We start from the raw sequence: 26620 nt of genomic DNA, 5'->3' as shown, positions 1-26620 counted from the left end.
TATTGTATGTACTTCTTTGATTCCAAATTTAATAAGTGACCTTTGGGCTTCCTTTGTTTACACCACTCTTTAAACAAAGAGTGGTGACAATGGCATCTTCTGGTATTTGAGAATGTTTTATTGTTTAATATTCAGTTTTAGGGTTGGCACAAATTCTTTCAGATGGAAATCTAAATATTCTAATAACAATTCAAGTAAAAAAGCCATTCCCCAAAACCATGAATCTCCAAGTGGGCTGGAAGTCTAGATTATGAATTTTGGATGGACAAATTTTGTTATACTGTGTGCAAAATCAGGCAGATTCTAACTGTAATATAATACTGTATTCTGTCTGTTTTTTTTCTTTTTCTTTTATTATTGCTTTTAATGCTTTTATCTGTAATGCTGGTCTGTGCCCGTAATAAAAATTGATTGAATTTGGATGAGATTTTGATAAAATAATTCTTTATATCAGAGGGAACATTTCCATGATTTTTACCTTCAGAGATTTTATTTTAAAATATTAGTAAATTTTTAGTGAGTCTTTTTCTATATAATTTTCTGCTTTCACCAAATCCCCCCACCTCTTTTTCTAGCCCTTTTGACAACTGTATTTAATTTTAAATTAATGCCAGTTGCTGAGCGCCCAATTTTGATTATGTGATCATGGGGATGTGGGCAATGGTTGCATGTGCAGGGATTGGTCAAAAATCTCATTTTTTTTCATTGTGGTTGTAACTTTGAATGGTTTTTAAATGAATGGTCATAAATATAGGATTACCCGTTCTGATTCTACCTCCATGATAGAGCATATATAAGTGTAGGTTGCTGCAGTCTGAGGTAACCCATTAATTTGGCTCAAGGAGAAAATGTTCATCTGTGAGACTTATAAGACATAAAGAAAAGCACCTAGGGATAGCTGGAGATAGGAGTGAGAATGGGAATTGTATTATAATATGCATGAGAAATTCTGGCTTTCTTAATTTAAATGTCTTGGTCCCAAATCCTCTGTTAATTCTAGCTCACGTTTTTATCAAGACCAAAGGTATATTGTTGGAATAGAAAAGCCACATAGGATTAATTTGTCCCCTTAAGGAAGATATAAACCCAACAAGGAAAGGTGGCCCAAGGAAATTTTCCCAGATTCAATAAAAATACTGTTCAATCTTTTGTAAAGTTAATATCTGAATTATATGATTTTTTTCCCAAGAAGACCATGCGATTTTTTCAATTACCAAGAAACTTCCACTCATGAGCAGTTATTAATTTAGCTGCCAGAAACAAAAACACGTCCCTTAACTGTGTATCTTTCATTTCACTACTGTTCTAATTTCTTCCAATATTTTTTAAACAATACTACTTAATTGAGATTGCTAGATATAATCTAATTAAACCCAAGAGTTATTTTTCTTTCATTTTTAAACCCCTGCAACTGCAAGTATATTTATTTCCTGGAGTTAAGTACAAATTCTCAAATGTAATCTGGATGTTAACAAATGACAACTAACTAATTGCAGCTGCTTGAATGCCAGTTATCATATTTATTATTATTGGGCGTGTTGTAATATGCTATAGCAAACATTCAGGGCACCAAAGGATGAGCTATCCTTTCTCCGTGGCTACCTTCAAACCTTCTTTATCTGGTATCTACCTCAGGCCCAGTGGGTGTTCCGAAGCCTCTGTATCTGCTGACAGTTTACTCTTGTTACCCTATCAATTAACACAGCAGGATAGCTGTAAACTGCTGAGTATCCAGTCAGGATGCTAGAGGCACAACAATAAAACTGGAGAGGTTGTTGACAGGATTTCTGCCAGGAGGATCAAGCAGACTTATAAAAAGAGTCTTTTCACCTTGACCCCAGGTAAAAGAATTACTTCCTTGTTTGAGATGCCTGTACAAATAGTCCTCAACTTATGGCCACAACTGGGATCAGGATTTTAATTGCTAAGCCAGACAGTTGTTAAGTAAGTCATGTAGCCAATTTTACTCCCTTGTTTTGCTATGGGTGTTTAGTAAATCACTGTAGTTGTTAAGTGAAAGATGTAGTTATTAAATGAATCCTATTTTCCCCATTGACTTTGCTCCCAAGAAAGTTGCAAATGGGAAGGTTGCAATGCTGTAACTATTGTACACAGAGTAACAGAGTTGGAAGGGACCTTGGAGGTCATCTAGTCCAACTCCCTGCTTGAGCAGGATAGCCTATTCCAAATGTTAGCCTCTACCTAGGATCGAACTCACAGCCTTCTGATTGTGAGACTAGAGCTCCACCTCTCTAGGCCACCAGAGCTGCATGCTGGTTGTCAACTGCTCAGTCATCGTGAACTGCAAGATGTGTGGTTTATGAACTAAATAAATAAATAAGCATTTTGATCATGTGACTTTCAGGATGCTGTCGCAGTTGTATGTGCAAGGACCAGCTGTAAATCACTTTTCAGTTGCATTGTAACTTGGAACGGTCACTGAACAAATGGTTATAAGTTTAATACTATCTATACAATATTAATTGCAGAATGGAAGCCTAGCCGATAACCTAAAGCTGTTTTTCAGGTGAATGCCAGTGATTTATAGCATTTTAAAAAACAATCTAAATTGTAGTATGCTCTTTAGAGTGTTTCTATGCCATCTGCTCTATTCTATTCACCGAAGACGTTACTCAATGGTTGTGTTAAACCCGTAAAATGGTTTGTTTGGATTTTGCTTAGGTCTTAATTAATTTGGACCTGATCTGACTGCAGTGACTGTGATTGATATCTCTCACCTCACTACCCCAATAAGTGTTTTGAAAGCAGCTAATAAGAAATCGGTTTGATGGGTGAAGTGGTTTCTAAACCATGGTGGGGAACCAGAGATCTACCAGAATAGTTCAGTTGGTTCCCAGCTCCTTCCTGTGGCTCTGCTTTGTCTGTGCTAACATACAGTAGAAGTCTGTGAGATTCTCAGTCATCCAGGTCATAGTTGTCTCAAAGGTGCTTTGAGACAAACTCCAACCGTCCGACCAAATGACTGCAAAGAAATGTAATCTTTCCATGCACCCCCCCATTCTGTCAGGACTAATTCCTCCATAGCCTCCTGCCAGAACCATTGAAGCTTCTTGGTGAAACCTCTTTTTCTTCTTTCCTCAAGGGAAAAAGAAACAGTCCAATTGCCTTTTGAAAAAGCACCTTTGACACAATGCTGTGAGATGTTACAACAGCACCTTTGGTGAGATGAACCATTGCATAAATGAAATCTAGGTTTGATTCATCTTGACTTCAAAACTTCTATGAGGGTTATGGGAAAGATTGGCCCTCAAACTTAATTAAGTGGAGGAAATGCCTAGGTTGTCTTCCATGTTTCTTCTCTTTAACTTCTAAAATTCCCTGTGTACTCCCACGTTTGCAAATTTCCTGGAGTGCAAATACTTGTGAATGCTCTTACTTTGTTTTACTAACGCATTTCAGGGTTACATTCCTTTGTTACGAGCTCCCTTGCTTCAGAAGCTTTGTCAAGTGTTCAAGACATGAACCAAACAGCTAGCAATGTTATCTTGGACTGTTTCACAGCATGTTGTTAATTTTAAATTTATTTTTAAACAATAAATCAACAAAATATCACAAATTTTCAAAAGCTTGTGATAGCAGATATTAATCTTTGAGTACTAGGCTGAACCAGTGTTGCCCTAACATAGATTTTTTTTTCATGAAACAATGGATAGAAGACCACTTTCATTGCAGGCTTAACTGTCTGACACAAAATTCCCTGATACAAGGAAAACACAACACTTAGGTTTCTTACAGAGCTCTAGAGGCATGTCCTTATTTTGTGTTCAAGGAGATGCCTCCAGAGCTCTCTGTAAGAAACCTAAGTGTTGTGTTTTCCCTTCCAAGCAAGAACAGTCATGGCTGGAGGACATAAAACTTCTAAGCAAAGCTTTAGCTACCCAAAGGACTCAGCTGTCCTACTGAAGAGAGAATTATGACAAGAAAAGGGAGAAGGGTCAAGGGCTCTGAATGTTCTCAGTGTTACCGCATTAGATGACCGAACGCCAGTCAACATTTCCAGCCCGCCAGTGTTATGCGATATTTTTGGAGCAGTTTAAGAGAAGCTGAACTGAGGCAAAGCAAATCCTCTGATTTCTTTTTTTCCCACTTTTGTGATAAAGATGGTTTTCTTTCTAAAACGAATTCTCCATTTTGTAAAGTAGGAAAAGTAAACAAGATTTTTAAATTAAATATATGGTTTTGAATTTTATGTTTTTTTCCTTTATTTTTATTTATTTATGAGAAAATGGTTTTACAAAATTGTACTTAAATGTGTCCCGGGATAATGTTATAGGATTATGGGAAATGGGGCCCTCATCAATCAACAGGAGTGCTGATTTATACCCGGCTTATCAAGTACTTGGGAGGTGAATGCTGGGCAACACAAAGAAAAAACAGCCAACAACTCAATACCCCACTTTACATCTAAAAAGCCACACATAATGGGCACCATATAAATATTACACAGAGAATAGCCCAAAGCACACACTGTCATGCCCTTGTTAGAGTCGGACACTGAGCGAGAGGAGGAACAGTCGATAGGGAGTGGAGGTGTGGCTCCAGAGGTTGGGGAGGAAGTTGGGGAAGGGCAGAGGCCGGCTGGGCAGTCAGAGGAAGAACCAGGCCCATCCCCTCTTCATCCTAGGACACGCAGGGAGGATTGGAGAAGGCAACAACTTGGCTTACGAGAAAAGAAGTGGCCATGATCCTCCTCATTGGTTGCAGCTGGGAGAATAGTATATAAGAGACATGGTTAAAACACAGCATTGCCAGAAGCAAAGAGTTTTTTAATCTTGGGCTGAAGTTGGTTGGCGTCCTTCCAACAGACTGTGCCTTGTTATCTTCTTGCAGTTGGTAATTATCTTGGTCCATTGTGGAATTTCCTTCATTGTCATTTGTTTTAGTTTTTTTATTTCACCTCTATCTGCTCATTAAGTTCGGACTGTATTGCTTTCTTTTGAAGACTATTTTTGAATACGTTTTATCTTCAACTGAGAATTATTGAACAGTGGGGCCAAGTTGGAGGCATTAAAGGACATTTAGTTACGTTTTGGATTTTGTTACATTTGTGTACACTCTGGGTCATCACACACACTCTGCTAGAGAGAAGTTTCCTGAGGATGGGCTCCAGCATCGGTCTGAAAGCTCAGAATACTAAACCTCTGGACCCGATGATTGACCCAGATTTAATCCTAAAATACTAAAGTTTTATGCCTAGGGAGGGAACCACAGAAATATATAATTTTAGGAAGTTGTAGTATTACAAGATTTGAAAAATCCTGCTATAAAAGATTGGAAACCTAATGTTAGTTTGTATCTATTGATTATTTGTTAAAGTCCAATGAATATTAACTCCTTAACTATAAAAGAAAAACCAATTAAGCACTTCTCAGCTTTCATCATGCTTTTTTCTCCTAATACATGGTTATCACTAGGGGTGGGTTTCTACCAGTTTGCACCTATTCGCTAGAACCAGTTGTTAACATTTTAAGCAGTTTGGAGAACCGGTTGTTAGAAGAAATTACTGGCCTAATCCTGTAAGGAAGGCAGGAAGGAAACATTCTGGTGTTGCTTACAGAAACTGCCTCTCCGTTAACCCTTATTACATTCTTGGCAGGACTAGACTTTGGAGTTTTTTCCCCCTCCTTTGCTGGTACTTTGCTTGTGTGGAGTGACCATTCAAAGTTACAACGGCACTGAAAAAAGTGACTTATGACCATTTTTCACACTTACAACTGTTGCAGCATCCCCACAGTCATGAGAGGCCAGGCGAGGAGATGCATGCCTCGATGTGAGTGATGTTGAGTTGGCCACACCCAGCCAATAACATGACCACCAAGCCATGTCCACCCAGTCACATGACCACCAAGCCACGCCCACCACCTAAGCCATGTCTACAGAACCGGTTGTTAAAAATTTGAATCCCACCCCTGGTTATGACATTATTTTGACTCTTCCTTCACCAGTAACCTCGAATCTTCATCAGCAATGAGAAAGCACTAATGGCGATAGCATTCCCATGATAATGAAATACTGCTGTTTTGTTTTGAAAGGTCCAGAGGTGGTATTCAGCAGGTTCTGACCAGTTCTGGAGAACCGGTAGTGGAAATTTTGAGTAGTTCAGAAACCCGGCAAATACCACCTCTGACTGGCCCCGCCCAATCTATTCTCTGCCTCCCAAGTCCCAGCTGATCAGCTGGGTCTTCTTTTGTTGCCCTGCACAGGAGAATGGAGCTGGAAAGCAGGCTAGTGGGGTGGGGAGGGAATGGTATTTTACAGTAACCTTCCCCCAGGAGTGGAGAGGGAATGGGGATTTTATAGTATCTTTCCCCTGCCATGCCCACCAAGCCACGCCCACAGAACCGGTAGTAAAAATTTTTTGAATCCCACCACTGGAAAAGTCTACTGTTGATCCTTGACCATCATCTTGGAATCCCTGTGCCCAAGAGCATGGCATCTTGGAAATGTCCTTTTTAAAGGAGTGGAGGGCTGGGGGGAAAAAACGTACCAAGACCTTTGCCATTGCTACAAATGAAAGGGGATGGCTGGGTAAACTAGCCTGGGTTAAAAATAATAATAATTATTTAATTTATATCCCACCTTTATTACTTTTATAAGTAATTCAAAGCTATGAACAGACAATAATCCTTCCTCCTCCTATTTTACTACAAATGATTTGTTAGCCCTTGACAAGATTGAGAAACTGAACAGTAGAGACTTCAGGAAGAGCATTGGAGGGTAGAATAACAGAATCTTTCTCATGCTTCCCCCTTTCTCAGCATTGTGAAATCTTTTCTTCTTCCTTACTGCTTTCCCAAGATGAATTCTGTCTAAATTTTTAGCTGGTCTAACCCTGAAGACAGAAAACCTCTCAGAAGGACAGCTATTGCAGTAATATTACTTTATTGCTTGTTGGCTTTTTAATGCTTTAACTAGATAACTCTGTGACCTGTTAGGTCATCCTTTGAGAGAATGGTAGTGCAATCGGATGTGAACAGAATCAGAGGAGGTATTCAGCAGGTTCTGACCAGTTCGGCAGGAGGTATTCAGCAGGTTCTGACCAGTAGCAAAAATTTTGAGTAGTTCGGAGAACCGGCAAATACCAAGTCTGACTGGCCCCGCCCCCATCTATTCTCTGCCTCCCAAGTCCCAGCTGATTGGCTGGGTCTTCTTTTTTTGCCCTGCACAGGAGAACAGAGCTGGAAAGCAGGTTAGTGGGGTGGGGAGGGAATGGAGATTTTACAGTATGCTTTCCCTGCCATGCCCACCAAGCCACGCCCACCAATTCACGTCATGCCCACCAAGTCACATCCACAGAACCGGTAGTAAAAAAAATTGAATCCCACCACTGAACAGAATGAACATTAATATTTTTTGGTATGGTACTGTTGTTGCTTTGCTTTAAAAATTAAAGAAGAAAATATTGATATATTAAAGAAGAAAGACATAAGATCAAGCTAAATCCAAAAATGCTAGGAAATTCCTGGCATTCAGATAAATCAGCTATCACTAACATTTACATATGATTCAAACAAGACTTTTTTTTTTTTAAAAAAAAGCTAAGTAGGAAACAAAAAGATAGAATAACTTTCTCTCCAGCAAGTAACACCTGGAGAAGCAGGGATTATCACCAGACAAACAATCCTGAGCAGAAAACAATACTTATTAGGGACCTACCACAGAGAAAACCAGAACCCTCCCACTAAAACTGGGAGGGCAAGCTACTATACATAAGCAGGGAGCAAACCTCATATTCATCAGCACTGATAATATCACCAGTCAGGTAATGAAACATCTGCAAGCAAATAACCAAGCTCAGTTAATTCCTGAGCTATAAATATTCTCTTCTATTGACATTGGAGATTTTTGTTCATAGCCGATCTTAATCTTAACACCTAGTTCAAAAATATCAAAAAGAATCTGCTAAAACACCTTCTTGCTGACCAGGATAATTATGTCTAAATGAAGTCAAAAGTCTATATATTATACAGAAACTTAATTAGAACACTGAATTTTCTTTACCAATATCCCTATAGCAGTAGTAGTTTGTTCAGTTGATAACTTGACCTTTTGCCCATAAGGTAATTAAGGGAGTTAACAATAAAAAAAGAAGTCTCATCAAATAGTTAAAATCTTTTTAAAATACAGTAGTTGGGACTGAAAATACCTGGCTGAAAAGGAAAGGTTTTGGTTCTTAAATGGGGAAAAAAGGACTTTGGGGGCCATTAAGGAAGCAGTTCTGTTGGATGAATTTATTTATTTTGAGACATGAGGGATTGTTGCTCAGATAGACTAACTTGATTTCAAATTTCTTATCTCTAAAGATGTGGGTTATCTCAAATAGAGAAAAATAAGTGCAAATCAGGATCAGAATGATTGACTGTATTTATTTTACATGTACTAGATCAGTAATTGAATTTTCCCAGGAATATATTTTACTTTTTAAAGATCTTCATGCTTATAATTCTTTCCTCTCTATGTGCAGATACACTTGTCAGATGACAAAATTTCAAGCACCTGAATGTATTCTATGTTGGACATAATAAATACGTTAAACTTTTCACATGTCCTATGACTTCTGCAATTGCTGCAGTGAGAATAGAATAGAATAGAATAGAATAGAATAGAATAGAATAGAATAGAATTCTTTATTGGCCAAGCGTGATTGGACACACGAGGAATTTGTCTTGGTGCAAATGCTCTCAGTGTACATAAAAGAAAAGATACATTCATCAAGAGTCAAGAATCATAAGATACAACTTTTAATAATAGTCATAGGGTACAATAAGCAATCAAATCATACTAGGAAACAGTCAATATAGATTGTAAGGATACAAGCGACAAAGTTACAGTTATACAGTGAGCAAATATGTTTGCCTTTTTGAAAATATTTACATTTAGTCAATGTAATATATTCTTAGTGTACTGATTAGACTCAATTCATATTGTTACAGCATAGAAAGCACTGTTACTGTTTCATGTGTCTATTATGTGAAGAACCCTTCAGACACCACCTATTTATAGTGTAAGAAAATCTTGTAATACCATTTTAGTACTTCAAGAGAAATCAAGCATTCAAACAAAATATATGATTGCTTATATAGCAAAACATTTTGGTTACCTTGCCAGTAAATCTTTGGATAAAATGAATTTTCTCATCAGCATAGGTGTGATAGAACAGGCAGAAAATGTATTCAGTATTTCTTTTATATATGGATGCATCTTTCTAGCAGCTGGGTACAATCCTTATATTCATTATAATTTGCTGGAAAAAATTGACAAAATTCAATCGGTTAGTGAAGCAGTGATTAGATTGTCATTGTTATGCATTACTGTAAAGCAAGCTTTAATCTTATTTAACAGTTATCGTGCTGTTGTCCTACATAAATGTTTTCCCTTCCCCTCCCACAATATTTGGTGCTCTGATTTTGTTCTCTATTCCTCAAGGCTTTCAAAAATATGACAGATCAAAAAAGATTCCTATTTTAATCCTGTACACTGGCATTATTATTGAAGAAAAAAAGTGTGGAACACATTACTGTAATGGTGCTCCACCATATGCTATAAGACCAGTGACTATCTTGCTGTGGAAGATTAATTTAGTGATGATTTTTGCAAATATGGCACAGAATGCATTTGTTATTCCTGAAAAGAGAAGGAAGAAGGCAGCTTAAAGTTTTTACAGAAAGCTGCTCTGACTAGCCGTCTTCTTCCTGTTAACTGCCCATTTTAAACAATTGTCATGTGAAAACAATCCCAGGGCTTCTTATGTCAATTAATTATTTGCATAGATTTAAAAACACCTGCCTCCAGATGACTTTGGGCACTGTACAAAATAAAACCCAGAACAATGGAAAGGCCTGGGCAAATAGCCAAGTTTTCAAAGCTTGATGCCATCATCCGGGTGAGAAGCACATAGATCTTTGAGCGGATATTATTCTGGGGGCAGGTGCCACAACAGAGAAGTCATATATCTGGGATCCCAATTGATGGCATTGCTTAATGGACAGACCCCAAACACATTATTATACTCGCAGCCATTGAGGACTTCGGTGGCTTTCAGAGGAGTTGTGTTTTGAAATGTGAGATATAAATATTTTAAATAAGCAAACAAAACCTGCATTTTGAAAAGATCCTGTGAGGGTTTCATAAAAGGGAATAAAATTATGGTGCTACTGCAGCTCTTTTTAACCAGAGCATTATATTGTTGAGAGAAATGTCACTAGTGGAATTCCCCCTTCTGCTCAGCTTCAATGCTACTACATAAATATTAATTTTGATTTGGTTGAACAGTATGCTCAGCCATTTTATTTCCGGTATCAAACTTTTGTTTGTTTACTTCTGCTGGTATTTATTTTCTTATGTGCCATACAGGTTGATTTTTGTTTAAGGATCATTTGGATATAATTTTGTGCAAATTCAGGCAACAATGAGGCTGATTCTCGTTTTGCCAGCCAAAAATAATCATTTAAGTCAAGCTGCTGCTACTGGCTACTGGCACACTGAGATAGCTGAGGTGGCTTGCTTATCTTCATAAGAAGTCATTTACTGGGATTTTAAATTACAAATCCATGAGGCTAACCCTTCGAAAGCAGCCCCAAATGTAAGCTGAATACTAAGTAAATTGCATTTCTTCTTCTTCCTCTACTTTCTTCCCTCTAGTCTATCTGTTACTCATAATAATAAATTCACATAAGCGGGAGAATTAAAACAATGGACAGTGCAATCGGTAACACTCCAAAGGACACCTGATTTAGTTCAGGGAGGTTTATTCTTAAGTAAACATTCCCAGGGGTCACCTCTGCCTCCTTCCTGGGAACAAGTTCTATTGAAATCAACCATTGGAGCTTATTTTTGTGTAGACACCTACAGGTCTCTGTTGCAGCTTCTTTGTAGGGTTTCACTATCTGAGTCAGGGTGCTTAGAACTGCAGCTTAAGTATGTAGGTAAGGTGCTGAGACAGAGGAAAAATAATTAAGATTACAGAATGAAACAGTCTTGGAAGGCTTGATTCAAAGTATTTTCTTTTCTTGAAAGTTGCACACGTGGAACAGTAATTCTCTAGAAGATACTGTAATGTTCCCTGAGATTCCATTATATTATTTGATCCGTGCTGCATTTGTTTGAGTATACTTCCTGCATAATTGATTATTATGTCAAGCAATGCACTGTAGGTATAATAATAGAAGTACAATAAAGAATCTAGTTTTCTTTTGCAGTACATTTTCCTTTTCAATTTAAGATATTTCCTTTTCCTAATCCTCCATTCTGAGAAGTGAAGGCAGTATAAAATATCTACATTTAACTTGCAGAGTAATTTATAATTTGGCTCCCTTCTTAACACATTCTATGCTAATGGAAACATAAGGAAGTATTTATACTGTAGGTGCATTAAGGGCAAAAAATCAATGTACACAAAGTAATGCTATGTCTTGATTTGAAATAATGTTACATAACTGATTGATGGATTGTGATACATCCTGACTGTAGAACATGCACACTTACCTGGCATAACTTCTCCGCACTAAATTGGTTTACTTGGGCATATTCTCGCTAAATTCATTTAATTTAAACATTAATCTAACCAATCCATGAATAACTCTGCATATAATTAGACTGGCACCTGTCTAATGGGAAAGACTCTGGGTACCTACACTGGAATTTCTGATCTTACAGTAAATTGATTATTAGTGTTACAAATAATCAATATTAGATTCCATACCAACTGACTGATCTAGTTATCTTTTAATTCAGTCTTTTTCACCTTTAAAATGAGGTGTGGTGTAAATGGGCAAAGAATGCTTCTGATATGATATGGGCCTCTCCTATTGTTAAAGAACAGCACTTGTCAATCACCTCTTTATATCCACTTTAACTTACATTGCAAATTTTGTTGTCTCTATACAAGCTTTGGAAAAGCTCTTAAAGGACTACAGAGCAGACATTAAACTCTCCAAATGGGCATCGCCCCCTCAAGCATCATTGCCATCAGTTCCAGAAAGCACACACCTCTACATATGAATCACCATACTCATTCATTCTTGGGTTTCTCAATAGTCCAATCACTTTTACTGTACCTTTCACTTTGTCACCATTTTACCCTTCAATTATATTAATTCCAAATGTATGCAGTTGTCCCCAAAGGTCATTCCTGGTTCTTCTAGCTGTCACCCAGTCTACAGATTCCTAGTGTGATATGTCACCCACAACAGTCTTGTTGATACCTAGTTATCTTTTCTGACATGCATTTTAGCTCTTTTATTCAAATTTAAACTTACATCTTCACTTTCTTTGATGGATCTATTACATCCTCCCCCTTTCTTTGTTCACAGATTCACAACATTACACTTAAGGACCATTCGTTAAGGGATGGTCAATAGCACTGAGCAAGTGGTTCTTATGACCAAACTTGTACTTACACCAGCCATGCATCCCACAGTCACCATTTGTGATCTTCACTGCCTGCTTCTGACAGCAAAATCAACGGGGAAGCCGGCAGGAGGTCTCGTGTGACAACCACATAATACTGTGCTTATTGACATAGCAGGATTTGCTCAATAAAAGGTGATCAAAAGTGCCTAAATGTCATCACTAAGAGGTGCAGTCACATGGTTTATGCTTTACAGCCATGTTGCTTAGCAAAAGAAATCCCGTTGCCAATTACTATTGGAGTAGCTCTGGTTTATTTATGATCTTTACCATTTCCTTTTTTTAATATTCTAAGTTAAAATAATATTGCATAATTTACTCTTTAAGATAATCTCAACTTCAGGAATTCTGGGGGTGAGCTTTCTTAGTCAAAAACACCTTTCTTAGAAACCGTGGACTCTGAGTGCAATTGGGGAAACTCCAGAGACTTTCTGTACACAACACCACCATTTATTAATTATATAAATAGACTACCTTTGAATTTGTAAACAGAGTAAATAGTTTCATATTTGCTCATTAAGAATGTAATTGTGATGTGCTTTTTAACATTTTTTCTGAATAAATAAATAAACAAACGTCCTTCTTAGAAACATCTTTCTGCTGGTTAATGACCACAATAACATTATTCGATTTAATTTGAGAAACAGCATTCCCCTCTGTTTTGAGAAACAGCACCCCAAGGATAGAGTAGCTCCCTCTCTATTACTCTCCTGGAAAGCTTTTAAGCATTTTAAGCTATTCTCAAGGGGTTGGAACTGTTGTGAAGTGGGAATCTCCTACTATCTGTGTGCTGATGTTTATTATTTTGATGCATGGTTTATTGCAATGGTAATTGGCAGTTGTTTTGTTTGTATGTACGGCTGATGTATTCTTTTTAATCTTTTTAAAGGAGTGGGTTTTGGGTATCTCCGTGAATTAGGGCAGGAAATAAACCCAAACGAATAAATACATGAATAAAAATAATGATAAACCAGATCATATATTGATCTTTGCTGCCCATCATTTCTTTGATCAATTAACATAATAACAGGTTTTTACATAATGCTTTTTAGTAAAATAGGGAAGGCATAATCCAGGTTACCATTCTTAATTCTCCTGTGCCACAGGAATATTTTTTACAAATGGTAAGCCGACTGTTAGACAGTTAGGGTGCATTTTGGTCAGAATGCCAATGGCACAACAAAGCAAATTTTACCCCAAGTATGTTCATGCTGCTCCACATAAGCTAAGACCTTTGATTTGGAGACTCTTTTGCAAGCCCCCAAGCAATAATTTAACAGGAAATAAATGTGCTATACTGGAGATGTGTGTCATGATAATATCAATATTATTACAGGTCTAAATCTATACACATCTGTATCTACAGAGACTCACGGACACAATGTAAACGTAGGGCAGTTTCTCCTCCAGAAAAGGAACAGGCAAACAGTTTCATTCTGTAAAAGTTAATTAATGGAAGTCAGATTATGTTTATATAACTGTGTTCAGACTGATGCTAATAGTAACAGCTATGAAAGATCTAAAATAACTTGAAACCAGTACGAATGTGAAAGCATTTAATAGCCATATACAAACTTCAGATCCCTTTGACTAATATCAACATCTGCAATCTCTTTAAAGCTATATAGGCTTATCTAATCTGCTTTTTCTGGGTTCCTTCATTAGCCATAAAGCTCTACATAAGGCTGTGTGGGTAACAAGTAGAGCTTTTTATTTATTTATAAGATTTGTATGGCTACCCACAACAATCCTCTGTATCCATAGATGGCGCTGAGAACCCATCAGAGTGGACAGAGCCACACTGTTGACCCATTTTGATTTTTTTTAAAAAAATTAGGGATGAGTTTTACAGAGGTGATAACATCCAATGAACCTGCAGGAGCTTAAGGCACTCAGCCTATCTCTTAAACTCAGTTAATCTTAGGGGTGTTTTTCATCAATGGATAGGAAATATAAAAAGATAAAATTGGGTTCTTAAAAATCCAATTTGATTCCTTAAACTGAACAAATAAAGATAAATAAATAAATATTAGCAAAAGATCTCAATGCTAGGCTCTCTCCTTGGTGTCCTTGGGAAAGGCAGAAATGAGTTGAGCAATGCCCAGGTTGAAAAGCATTGCCCATCTTGGACAATGATGGCATGTAGTGTCACTTCTGTGAGGAACTCTAATTCTGCTTGCTCAAGACTTTAAGATCATCTCCTTCTGTCACCCTGCTCAGCTGCTACAGTATGTTATCCAGAGCATCTAGATACATGCTTGAAGTTGCTATAATGGGGTCAGCTTCTGCAGATACTTCCATGCTTAGTATGGACATCTCTACAGTATAATCCTATAAGTGTTCAACACTGTGTGTTAGTCAACTGTTGCAAAGAATATGTATCATTTGCTTGAGTGACATCATTTGATGTGGTGAGTTAGAGCAGGGGTCGCCAATCGGTGGGCTGGGACCACTGGTAGTCCACAAGAAAATTTTGGTTGTCTGCAGAGAAATGTCACCCACAAAGCACCCCGCAAAGCAATTAATCCAAGCTGCACGGGAACACAAGGCTGCACTGCCCACATGGCCTGTGGGAACACAAGGCTTGTGTTGCTTGCATTGCGAACAACACGAGGTCGTGAGGGGAGGGGGGAAAGGGTCTCTGCTGCTTCTGCTTTTTCTGCAGAGACCCTGGGAAAATCCCCAAAAAAGTCTGCAGGAAAATCCCCCACCCCGTTTTCCTATTGATCGATCATTCTTTAATTGGGATCGCAGGATACCGTCTCTCCCCCCCCCCGAGAACGGAGCTGAAAAGCAGGTTAGGATTGTGGCTACCTTGGAGGGGCGTGGGGATGTATGAGGGATCTGTGTGTGTGTGTGTGTAGAAGAGAGAGAGAGAGAGAGAGAGAGAGAGAGAGAGAGAGAGAGAGAGAGAGAGAGAGAACATCACCGCCAACCCTCTGAGGTTAGATTGGATCTGTCTCTCTCTCTCTCCCACCAACGTCAGCAAGCCACTGTCACTCAAAATTCATATTAGTGGTCCATGGGATTTAAAAGTATGAGTTTGGTGGTCCTTGAGGTCCAAAAGGTTGACGACCTCTGAGTTAGAGTGTTCCAGTTCTGGAATCCCTGGGGGAGGCTAAAGCTGTGCTCCAGTGAGAGAATGCTGGCTCATGGGTTTCTTGTAGACATCTGGGATGGCTGCTGTCAGAAAAAAAATCTAGCATTGATAGGAATTTGCTTGACCTAGCACTGCAACTGTATTACAGCATTAATAATATTAGATGACTCTTAGATCAGTTAGCAATGATCTGCCTGTCCTCAATCATGGTGTTTTTTTTTTGTCTTCAATCAAACTGCTTTCCATTTGCTCCCTGTTGATAGTTCCTTAGTTTCCCCTGAGGCTGATGTTAAAATGTCTGGTCTATAGCTTTCTTCTTTGTTCCAGAATTGATTCAGTTATAAAATAGGTTATTATCAGTGCCCTCCAGCCTTCAAGAAGGACTATTTACTAACAACAGATGGCTAATCCTATAGGGTAGTTTGAAGGAAATGTTCTCTGCTGCTCAAAACGTAATTATAGAGGACCAGTGACTTCCACAGTAAATAGCATTATATAAATGCATTCTCACAAAATCTCCCGATGCCAACAGCACACTCCCATACAGCATATCCAATAGCATCTGAAAGATATGGGTTCATTTAAAGAATAATAGTGACACCACTTTAAAAGATAGATTCCTGCTCTGCTTCTGAGTCAGGGCACAATCAACAAGTGGTAAATAACTTTCTGTACTCCATGATGTTCTTTTTTTCTTCCTGTCTCATTTTTCTCATCTGCCTAAAGCTCCTTGGACATGGTTGATATACACACAGTCATTCATGTTTATGTAACTGCTAACATGTGAAGTTGCACTTCCTTATCTCAGCATTCCTGTGGAAACTGGGAATGAGCACAATGACATTTTGAATGGAATTAACATTTCATGGGGTGCAGATCTTTTGACTATTGAAGTAAATCTTCACTGAGCAGTACAGTAAGTTAGTGGTCTCTGGTTTCCTGAGCCATGCATGGAGCAGCTATGTTCTGGGTATGGTGTACCAGACATATGTTGAAAGAAAGAGCACAATGTAATCAATTGGGGGTTTACTCCAGATATTTGGTTCTGGCCAAGGACATAAGTGTCATGGAATGTCAACATAAAATATATGCTGTAAAAATTAAGTATATCAAGTCTAACATTTCTAAAGAATTGGTGACTACTTCCAACTATAATTGGTATTTTAATCAATTTGTATATTTTTATACTACACTATACAGATAGCCTTTGACTTACAACTATTGGTTTCGTAACTGTTCAAAGTTACTACAGCACTGAAAAAAGTGACTTATGACTATTTTTCACACTTATGACCATTGCAATATCCCCATGGGCACATGATCTAAATTCTAACACTTGCAACTGATGGCATATTAATGATGGTGGCAGCGTCCTGAGGTCATGTGATCACCTTTTGTGACCTTCTGACAAGCAATGGGGAATCCAGATTCACTTAACAACCATGTTACTAGTTTAACAAGCAAAATGATTTACTTAACAACTGTGGGAAGAAAGGTCGTAAAATGGGACAAAACTCACGTAACAACTTATTTGTTCCAGCTATATACCAATAAATCTGTTTTTATTATTACTAAATTTGTGCAGTCGGTTAATATTAGAATAAAATGTACTTTGAACAGACAAGAAGACTACCTGTATCCATTCATTTGTTGTGTTAGATGGTGCACTAAACAGGGTTCTTTATAAAAAAGTGCACATGTTGAATTAAATTTATTCTTCCCCTTTTTAAAAAATATAGCTTTCCATTTGCTATAGTATATCTTAATTGAGATACCTGCAGGATCTTTTGTGTGTGCTGCATTCCGCAGCTGCATTACATCTGTACTAGTTCCTGTGATAATGACCATTATTTGCCAAACTTATTTTAGTCTGTGATGCTTCTTTAAATGTTTGTTGTTATGTTATGTTCTGGACAAAGAATGGAGGAGAGGCCAGAGTGATTTCTACCAGCTCTTTATTCAATACTTCCTGTGAGGCAGCTGAACTCCTTGGCTGACACAGCTCCTTTTTATATGAAACTGATCAACCAAATAACCAATCAGGATAGAGTATTTTCCCGCTCCAACAGAGGACCAGAATGAGAACTTCAACTGACAACTATACACTGTACATAACTATACATAACAGTTGTGCTACTATTTCCTTTCCCTTATTCTGATGATAAGCTTTCTACTCTGACTTTCCTTCATACACAGCTTATTTGCCTGCTGTGAATTCCCATCAAACCATTTATATGATCAAATTGTACATCAGGCAGCCTTTAATACTACTCGGGGGTGTTTTCTAGACTGCAATATGTCCCCTTTAGGACATGCACTTAATGTATTTGATGATCAACAGTCATCCATCTATGCTCTGAGATAGTTTAATTTAGGCCAGCTGTCAATCACAACAAGTGGCACTGTGTAAGTACCTTTGAGCATCATGACAGTTGTGTCTAGAGTATCACGAGGGTCTATTGGAGCATCTGTTGTCCAGTATTGTTCTCTATTGTTATAAAACTGCTATAAGTTGTCAGAATGAGAAAGACCTAGCTCTGTTTTTCTGTGATATATGAAATAAGAAATTGAAATGCAGTGATGAGCTGGTTGGGGATTATGAAACCGAGTATGAATGTTGCTGAGATGGAAAATCCATGAGTGAATGTGTCTTGGTCTTTTGGAAATTCAAGTTGTTGAAATTGTAAATATCCACATTCTAACTTACATAATCCATAGGAAGCATAAAATGTGGCTTAGCAGAACACATGTTTCGCAACTTCACCTTTCTTAATGGGCTACACTGGGCGCTGGCTATTTAGCGCAGTGGGAAGAGAGAAATGACACTGGGAACAATGTGTCTGTATTGGTGCCTAGCATTTGTCAGTCTCATAGTTGAGCTTCCTGACCCCAACTGTGGATTTTAGACCCTGGATCCTGTCTTGACTCTTGGACTTGGCTCTTAGACTTGCCTTTGTCTTGAACCCTGTTCTCCAGTACCTTGCCTTGGTTCTATTTTGTTTTATCTTGTGGACTGCTCCAGCTTCATAGATTCATGCTGGAGTTATTCCAGAACTGGGAACTTGTTTGAGGGGAGGTTTGCCTTGTCACTGGAATGAGGATTTTCTGGGGAAGACTCTTGGAAGGCTTGGAAAACTTCAATAAATTCCTTGAATTCTCCATGGTGTGTGTCCATATGAGCTGGAGCAGGACAGTCAGCCATACTGGATTTAATTCTCATTAACACAGATGAAATAATAGTAGGCGTTGAAGTTACAGAAACTTTGAGGATGAAGTGAGATGATCATGCAATATTGGAATTCAACATTATGCAAGCACAAGCAATAGAAAAAAGTCAAACTAGAGTTCTGGATTACAAGAGAGCTGAGTTCAATAAACATAGAGAGAGCTTGAGAAGGATTCCATGGATGAGAATCCTCAAGGGAAAAACAATCCAGAAGTTTGGGAAACTTTGAAAAGTGAGATTATATATAATCTGTGAACACCTAGAGGCTAATGAAGTCATAACCAGAAACCAACATGGGTTTGTCAAAAGCAGTTCATACCAGACAAATCTTCTTGCATTCTTTGACAAAGTGACAAAATTAGTGGACCAGAGAAATGCTGTGGATATCATTTACTTGGTCTTCCAAGGCTCTGTCTTAGCCTAGTACTCTTCAACATCTTCATCAATGATTTAGATGAGGCGATAGAAGGAGAATTTTCAGACAACACCCAGTTGGCAGGAATAGACAACACTCCAGAAGATAGGCTCAAGATACAGAAGGATCTTGACAGACTTGAACACTGGGCCCTATCTTACAAAATGAAATGTAGTGGTGAGAATAGGTTGACCCCCTATTCTCCAAAACACCTGAAGCTAAGAAGAAATAGATGGAAATTAAGGAGAGAACCAACCTAGAACTAAAGAGAAATATCCTGACATTAAATGAGACAACTTGCCTCCAGAAATTGTGGGTGCTCCAACACTGGAGTTTTTAAGAAGAAATTCAACAACCATTTGTCTGCAATGGTATAGGTTTAGGACTAGAAGACCTCCAAGGTTCCTTCCTATTCTGCTATTCATTCAATTCATTTGTTTTAAGGAGGCTTTTGATAATATCTCTAGAAATATATTATGAGAGAAGTTCAGAGAGATACTTGATTAATAGCTGTTTAATCTTATCACCAAGATGCACAGAAGCACTAATCATATTGTAAGATAAAAACTGCCAGGCAGTTCTCTGACTTGGTCTCTCCTGTAAGAGGAATTAAACAAGGCTACATTATATTGCCCCACTATTAATCAATTCCTTTCTAAATGTCATGGTCAATTATCTGACAAAGAGAATTTCACCCACTGAATATTCTAGGCAGGTTAATAGTGTATTCTCTCTCTCCCTCCCTCTCTCTCCTTCCCTCCCTCCCCCTCTCCCCCTCTTTCCCTCCCTCCCTCCCTCCCCTCTCTGAATGATTCTATCATAGACATTAGTAGGTGTAAAGGCTCATACGTCTTCCTCCACAAGGTGCAGCAACTGCAATTAAACTGAAATAAAGGAAATATTATGTTTTTTTTTCAAAAACATCTAAAAGTCTGCATTGGATTATTCAAGGGCAGATTTTTGAGCAGATGACCTATTTTTGCTATCTTTGGATGATTTTCATTTCATTCACATTCATTGGGAATTGTAAAGTTTGCTTCTTTGTGCAACCCAGAAGACCCAAGGAAATATTACAAATAATTCTATGTTTTAACTGCTTTCATGTTCATTGTGGTCAAATCCATAGCCCAACTTGAGTAGCAGTAGGGAAACCAGAAAGCCATATTTATCATACCATCTGGGTTTTGTCCTACAGCGGGGTTGGACTAAAAGACTTCCAAGATCCCTTCCAACCCCATTATTCTGTATCCTATGTTCTAAGTGGCCTGTTGCCTTCCCAAATGCACAACTCACCTTTGAGATAGGACTATTCTAATAGACAGAATATTTATGTCTTTGTACTCCCCTGTTTAGAGGTACTATTGTGCCTTATATATTGATTACTGCTTGGCATTACTATATAGATTGGATTAGTAATAAAAACCTTGGAACATAGATGGATACTTGAACACTAGCTTCAATAAATGCACGCATGCTTACAGACTTTAGTTATATAACTTGTTTATTGAGGGCAGGGGTTACCAACCTTTTCTATACTCCCACCACTAGAACACTTCTGATATATTCTCACACCCCTTACAAAAGTAAATAATTATGTATAATTTTGAAACATCTAAGTTTTCGCACCCCCTGGAATATTGTCTCGCACCGCCAGTTGGGAACCCCTGATTTAGGGAGTAATCAAGAAGAGCTTACTTCACGTGTTAATTTAGAAAGATGAGTAGAAGTGATGGAAGACCTGACAGAGGCCAGGTAAAACTTTGGGTCTTTCTTTAGTAATAATTAAGATGGATTTTTTTCAGGGTGGAACAACTAAACAGCATTCAGACCCAGCATTTTGGAGAGTATACCATACCTTGGATTCTGACAAGAGTCAGAAGACACCAGAATCTGGGAAAATGTATACAACTGATAACCCAAGGGACACCAGGTTTCAGGGGAACTCCTCTGCTGACCCATGCTTTTTTTCATGCTAAAATGAACTTTCGTGAGAGTGCTTTTCAAAAGTTAAGTTTGTCACTGGAGCCCATTTCTGTTCATCTCTTAAATGATTATTAAATGATGATGATATGATGATGATAATGATAATGATTTTGTTGTTTTGTTTAGTGAAAGCTAATGCACTGAAGATAAATTGCTTAGGTCACACTTGGTCTTCTGTTCTGTTTCTGTTCTGTTCTATTCTGCTGTCCTCTGCTCTGCTCTACAGCAGGGGTCTTCAACCTTGGCAACTTTAAGACTTGTGGACTTCAACTCCTAGCAAAGCTGGCTGAGGAATTCTGGGGGTTGAAGTCCAAAAGTCTTAAAGTTGCCAAGGGTGGAGACCCCTGCTCTACAGTGAAACCCCTAGCTCTGCCAACAAGTGTGTTCTCTGAATGCTCTTCAATCATTAGCAAGGATTTTCCATGCTTTTGGAAGAGGCAAATTCCCTAGAAGTACTCTATTTTCTCAAAGAGTAGACTGCCTGCTATGCTAGGTGAGCTGCTCCTAATAGCTGCTCAAAACAGGTACACTGTGCTCCATCTGGCAAGCTTCCATAGTAGAAACTGAGCCTTAGAGACAAGCAGAAAAGAATTATCCTTCAGCAGATAATCACCCAGCATGGAAACATGGCTGATACTAGATTCTCGCCAAAGCTGAATTCCCTCTTTTCGTAAGACTTATCCTCTTGGTATTACTGGTTTCCTTTCATATTATGTGGAAATAGAGGGCAGAGCAGAAACTCCTACCATGTGAGCTGTCTTCCCATATACTTCTAGATATAAAAGATGACTGAATAATAGATGTGCTATTTATTTTAATGTTTTTAATTTTAGCATAGCATTAGCTGCTACTATGCTATGTAGCATATTGGGCAGCAAGGCATCTGCAGCATTTTTGGCTTTGGGTGAGTACTTCAGTGTCTTCTCATGTGATGTTTAAAGTCATCTACAAACATTCTTTGCCATGTATTTTGAGGGCATCCTCTTGTTTGTTTGGCATTGGGGGGGCTTCCATCTCATTGCCATCTTGGGAATTCGATTGTTCTCCATGCAAAATATATGACCTGCAAGTTGGAGTCTTCTGCTTGTGACAATGTTATGTAATGGTTTTTATGTTTTTATGCCATAAGCTGTCCAAAGTTATTAGATATGAGGTAGATGGCAAATAAAGTTAATAAATACATAAATAATGCTGAAAAAGATATGCAGATATCAACAGTTTTTAACAGATTTAACAGATTAACAGAGTTGGAAGGGACCTTGTAGGTCATCTAGTCCAACCCTCTGCCCAAGCACAACACCCTACATCATTTCTGACAGATGGCAGTCCAGTCTCTCCTTGAAAGCTTCCAGTGACCTTCATCACTTCCTCCCACAACTTCTGAAGGCAAGCTGTTCCTGTGGTTGATTGTTCTCACAGAAAATTTCTCCTTATTTCTAGGTTGAATGTCTCCTTGATCAGTTTCCATCCATTCTTCCTTGTCTGGCCTTCAAGTGCTTTGAAAAATAGCTTGACCCCTTCCTCTCTGTGGCAGCCTCTCAAATATTGGAAGACTGCTATCATGTCTTCTCTGGTCCTTCTCTTCACTAGACTAGCCATGCCCAGTTCCGTTCTTCATATGTTTTAACCTCCAGTCCCCTAATCATCCTGGTTGTTCTTCTCTGCACTCTTTCTAGAGTCTCAATATTTTTTTCATAATGCTGTGACAAAAAGTGGATTCAGTATTCTAGATGTGGTCTTACTAAGGCTATAATATTAATTTCTAAGTTCAGTTTTTGTGGCTATCTGCTTATCCATGACTCAGGGTAGCTTACATGATCATCCTGGAAGCCTCAGGCAAACATCTGGTAGTTGGAAATCCCCAAGCAACTCAATACCTTAAAAATATCAAATGTATTTGAGAATATACATCCCACTTTAATATTTTTCCTGCAGCAACCCTTGAGGGTAGATATAACGGTGCTTAATGATAATGAAAGACTGTTCTTGTGGGAAAGATGTATTAGAAACACAGACTTCTGTCTTCTGTGTTATCACTCACAGGACTCTTAGAGGCCTCAATACGAAAAACTAAAACACTTCCAAACAATACTTCAAAATGCCTATTTGCAGATAGTGCCTAAAATCAAGTGGCAAGATAAATTTTGTCTAGCAACAGCAGACTTTAGTGGAGTTATTAGAAGAGCAGATATAATCAGAAATCAAACTCAAGAGGATAAGTGGCAAGGAGAGTTTTAGTTCAGTGTATTATCTCATGTTATCCCAAGAACCACTGGATCGTGCCTGGTATGCTATCGCCTAATGAATCACACACCAAGGGCAGAGATAGGAACAACCTTATTTTGTGCAGAATAGGCCACCTGGGAATTTTTCTTCAAAGCAGGTGTGCCAATCGAGTCCCAACAGCTTTATATTCATGGTCTCCAGCAAGCATCATGTGCTCCTAGAGGTTAACAAAACAAGCAGATGTCTCCCTAATAAGCATTTCTTATCAGCAAAACAAGCATTTATCAGATCTGGTAAGTATCATGTGGCCAGCAAAAAGCAAGCTTAAATCAGTCAAGTCTGTTGTTTTTCACCCCGGCTTGTTATCATCTTCTGTACCAGCTTTCCTGTACCACAACAGTCAAGGCAGGGTTACTTAGATGCCACAGCAACATAGTGGTTTTATTTCTAAATTTATCACTTTAGGTGGGTAGATGGTTTGCAATTATATGCAAAGAGAACCGTGCCTTTTACTGTGCAAGCTTTTCTGAAAGGGTAGGACAAGTCACACGAAGTATTAAAATGGCTGAAAGGTACCCCTAAACATTGGCTTATCAAACAGGAAAAGGGGCAGGTCCCCATTGGATTTCTACACAGTGGTGGTATTCAAATTTTTTTTACTACCGGTTCTGTGGGCGTGGCTTGGTGGACGTGGTGTGGCTTGGTGGGTGTGGCAGGGGAAGGATACTGTAAAATCCCCATTTCCACCCCACTCCAGGGGAAGGTTATTGCAAAATCCCATTCCCTCCCTACCCCACTAACCAGCTTTCCAGTTCCATTTTTCTGTGCGGGGCAACAAAAGAAGACCCAGCCGATCAGCTGGGACTCAGAAGGCAGAGAATAGATGGGGGCGGGGCCAGACAGAGGTGGCATTTGCCGGTTCTCCGAATTACTCAAAATTTCTGCTACCAGTTCTCCAGAATCTGTCAGAACTGGCTGAATAGCACCTCTGATTCCACAGGAAGAAAGGGAGAAGCTAACTGATCTGAGGGAATGTGGGGCGAGCTAGGAGGGGTGGAAAGGCTCTTTCCTCAAGGATTCTTGATTGCAGCTGGTGTGTCTTGAGAGCTGATGATTGCTCATTGTAGGCGATTGATTAGTCACATCCTGCTGAGGAAGCAGAGACTATAGGAGGAATAAAAGACAAGGTAGGCTTTGAAGTCAGAGCACCCTGACTGAACAAAGAGAGCTAACAGGAGTTTGCTGGGGAAATTTAATAAATCTAATAAGCTTTCACTCTCATTGTTTCTGACACTTTTGCAGTCACGTACTCTACTAAATAAATGTGGAGGCCACTCAAATAAAGAATCCCACCCTCCTACCGTACATCTTCATAGGCTCATATCTATTTGAAATGTCTCCCAATGCTGTATTTACATGGCAGTTAGATTTCCCATGAGAGCCATTTTGGTGTAGTAGTTAAGGCATCAGGCTAGAAACCAGGAGACCACCGTGAGTTCTAGTCCTGCCGTAGGCATGAAGCCAAGTGGATTATTTCTCTCAACCCTAGGAGGGAGTGAATGGTGAACCACTTCTGAAAAACCTTGCCAAGAAAACTGCAGGGATTTGCCCAGGCAGTCTATGACAATCAGACATGATTGAACAGAAAGGAAATAAAAGGTTTCCCATGCCTTTTGGAAATATGATCTGCCTTCATAACATAGTAAAAAAAAATCTTCCCACGTGAAAGGTAAAATATTTGGGAAAATCCTAGTCTTTTCAAATAAATACAGTAAATCTAAATCTTATCTCAGATTTCTGATCCTTCCCATCACAAAATGTTATTCCACTCAACATCTCTAGTTTTGTCTTGTGGAATCTTGCAAGCCTTCCCAGGGAGGCCATACAGGAAACACAATCCGATGCATTAATACTTCTAAATTGTAAGGCTACTTTAAAAAGTCTGAAAATAAAAATCTCCCATTATGTCCGTTATAGCCTGAGAAGTTAGAAAAGGCCCCACGTCTTTCTCTGCCTCTTATGCAGCTATGAGCTTCTTATCTGATTTTTCCCTAGGCGGTATCTCTTCACCCTGTTTCTCATGGTCTTTCTCACATACCATTACATTCACCTCTGGTCTTCTTTGCTGCTTCTACTTCATCTCTAGATCAGAGGTGGTATTCAGAAGGTTCTGACCAGTTCTGGAGAACCGGTAGCGGAAATTTTGAGTGGTTCGGAGAACCGGCCAATATTGCCTCTGACTGGCCCCGCCCCCATCTAGTCTCCACCTCCCGAGTCCCAGCTGATTGGCTGGGTCTTCTTTTGTTGCCCTGCACAGGAGAACAGAGCTGGAAAGCAGGTTAGTGGGATGGGGGAGGGGATTTTACAGTATCTTTCCTCTGCCACAACCACCAAGCCACGCTATACCACACCACGCCCACCAAGCCACACCCACAGAACTGGTGGTAAATTTTTTTGATTCCCACCACTGCTCTAGATGTCCTTGCTTTTGGGAGATCCTCAGGGAGAGGCTACTCTATCTTGTCATGCCCTTGAGTCACTCTCTATTGTACAGTTTGACTAGGCTCTTGGTGTAATTGAGAAAATTCCCAGTATATTCTCATAATTAAACAAACGATCAGATGTTAGAAACTTGGTCTTTTCAGCTGCCATGTTCCTTTGGAAATTACTAATAAGGTTCAATAATTTCTGCATATCAAAAGGCTTTAATGAAAAATAAATGTGCTGCTGGTTTCTATCTTTTGTTCAATATTCAAATTATAACACCACTTTTAATATCAAATACACAGCAAATGTGTGCCTTCCCAACCATGTAAACCATAAACAAAGTTGAAAGTTTACTAATTTAACCATAACTTTTAGCCTGCTGCTTTAAAGCAGTTGTCGAAAAAAATATTTTTTGTCATTCATTTCCATTGTAATTTCTTTAACATCTCAACTCGTATCTCTTAGAACGCAGAATTCACTTAAATATCCTGCCTCCAGTACTTCAGAAATTTCTTCATGAATATTAATTCTATTACACAGTGCTTTGCTTTTTCCTATGTTTCCAGTACTAGTAGCAAAGGGAATTACCTTTCCTTTGATAAATATTTGCATATTGAAAATTGTGTCCATGCATCTGTCTTTGAAATGCACTATGTTGTCAGTAAAATCTGTAAGATGTCTGGAAATCTAATTTGAAGGAAGGAGGCATACGAGAGCTTATATCACCAGCATTTGTCACACTGAATAGGGAGGA

General features: G+C 38.7%; 1 protein-coding gene across 1 annotated transcript in view; it reads left to right on the top strand.

The window, feature by feature from the left end:
* Window positions 1-26620, top strand: part of CTNNA3 (catenin alpha 3) — a 767102-nt gene that overhangs the window by 90172 nt on the left and 650310 nt on the right. The window lies entirely within an intron of this gene.

Source organism: Notechis scutatus, chromosome 4 (genome assembly GCF_049901735.1).
Source record: "Notechis scutatus isolate UNSWTSFEM ecotype Mainland chromosome 4, rNotScu1.2, whole genome shotgun sequence".
NCBI classification, from domain to species: domain Eukaryota; kingdom Metazoa; phylum Chordata; class Lepidosauria; order Squamata; family Elapidae; genus Notechis; species Notechis scutatus.
Note: the sequence above shows the minus strand (reverse complement) of the source record. Positions and strands in the feature narration are given on the sequence as shown.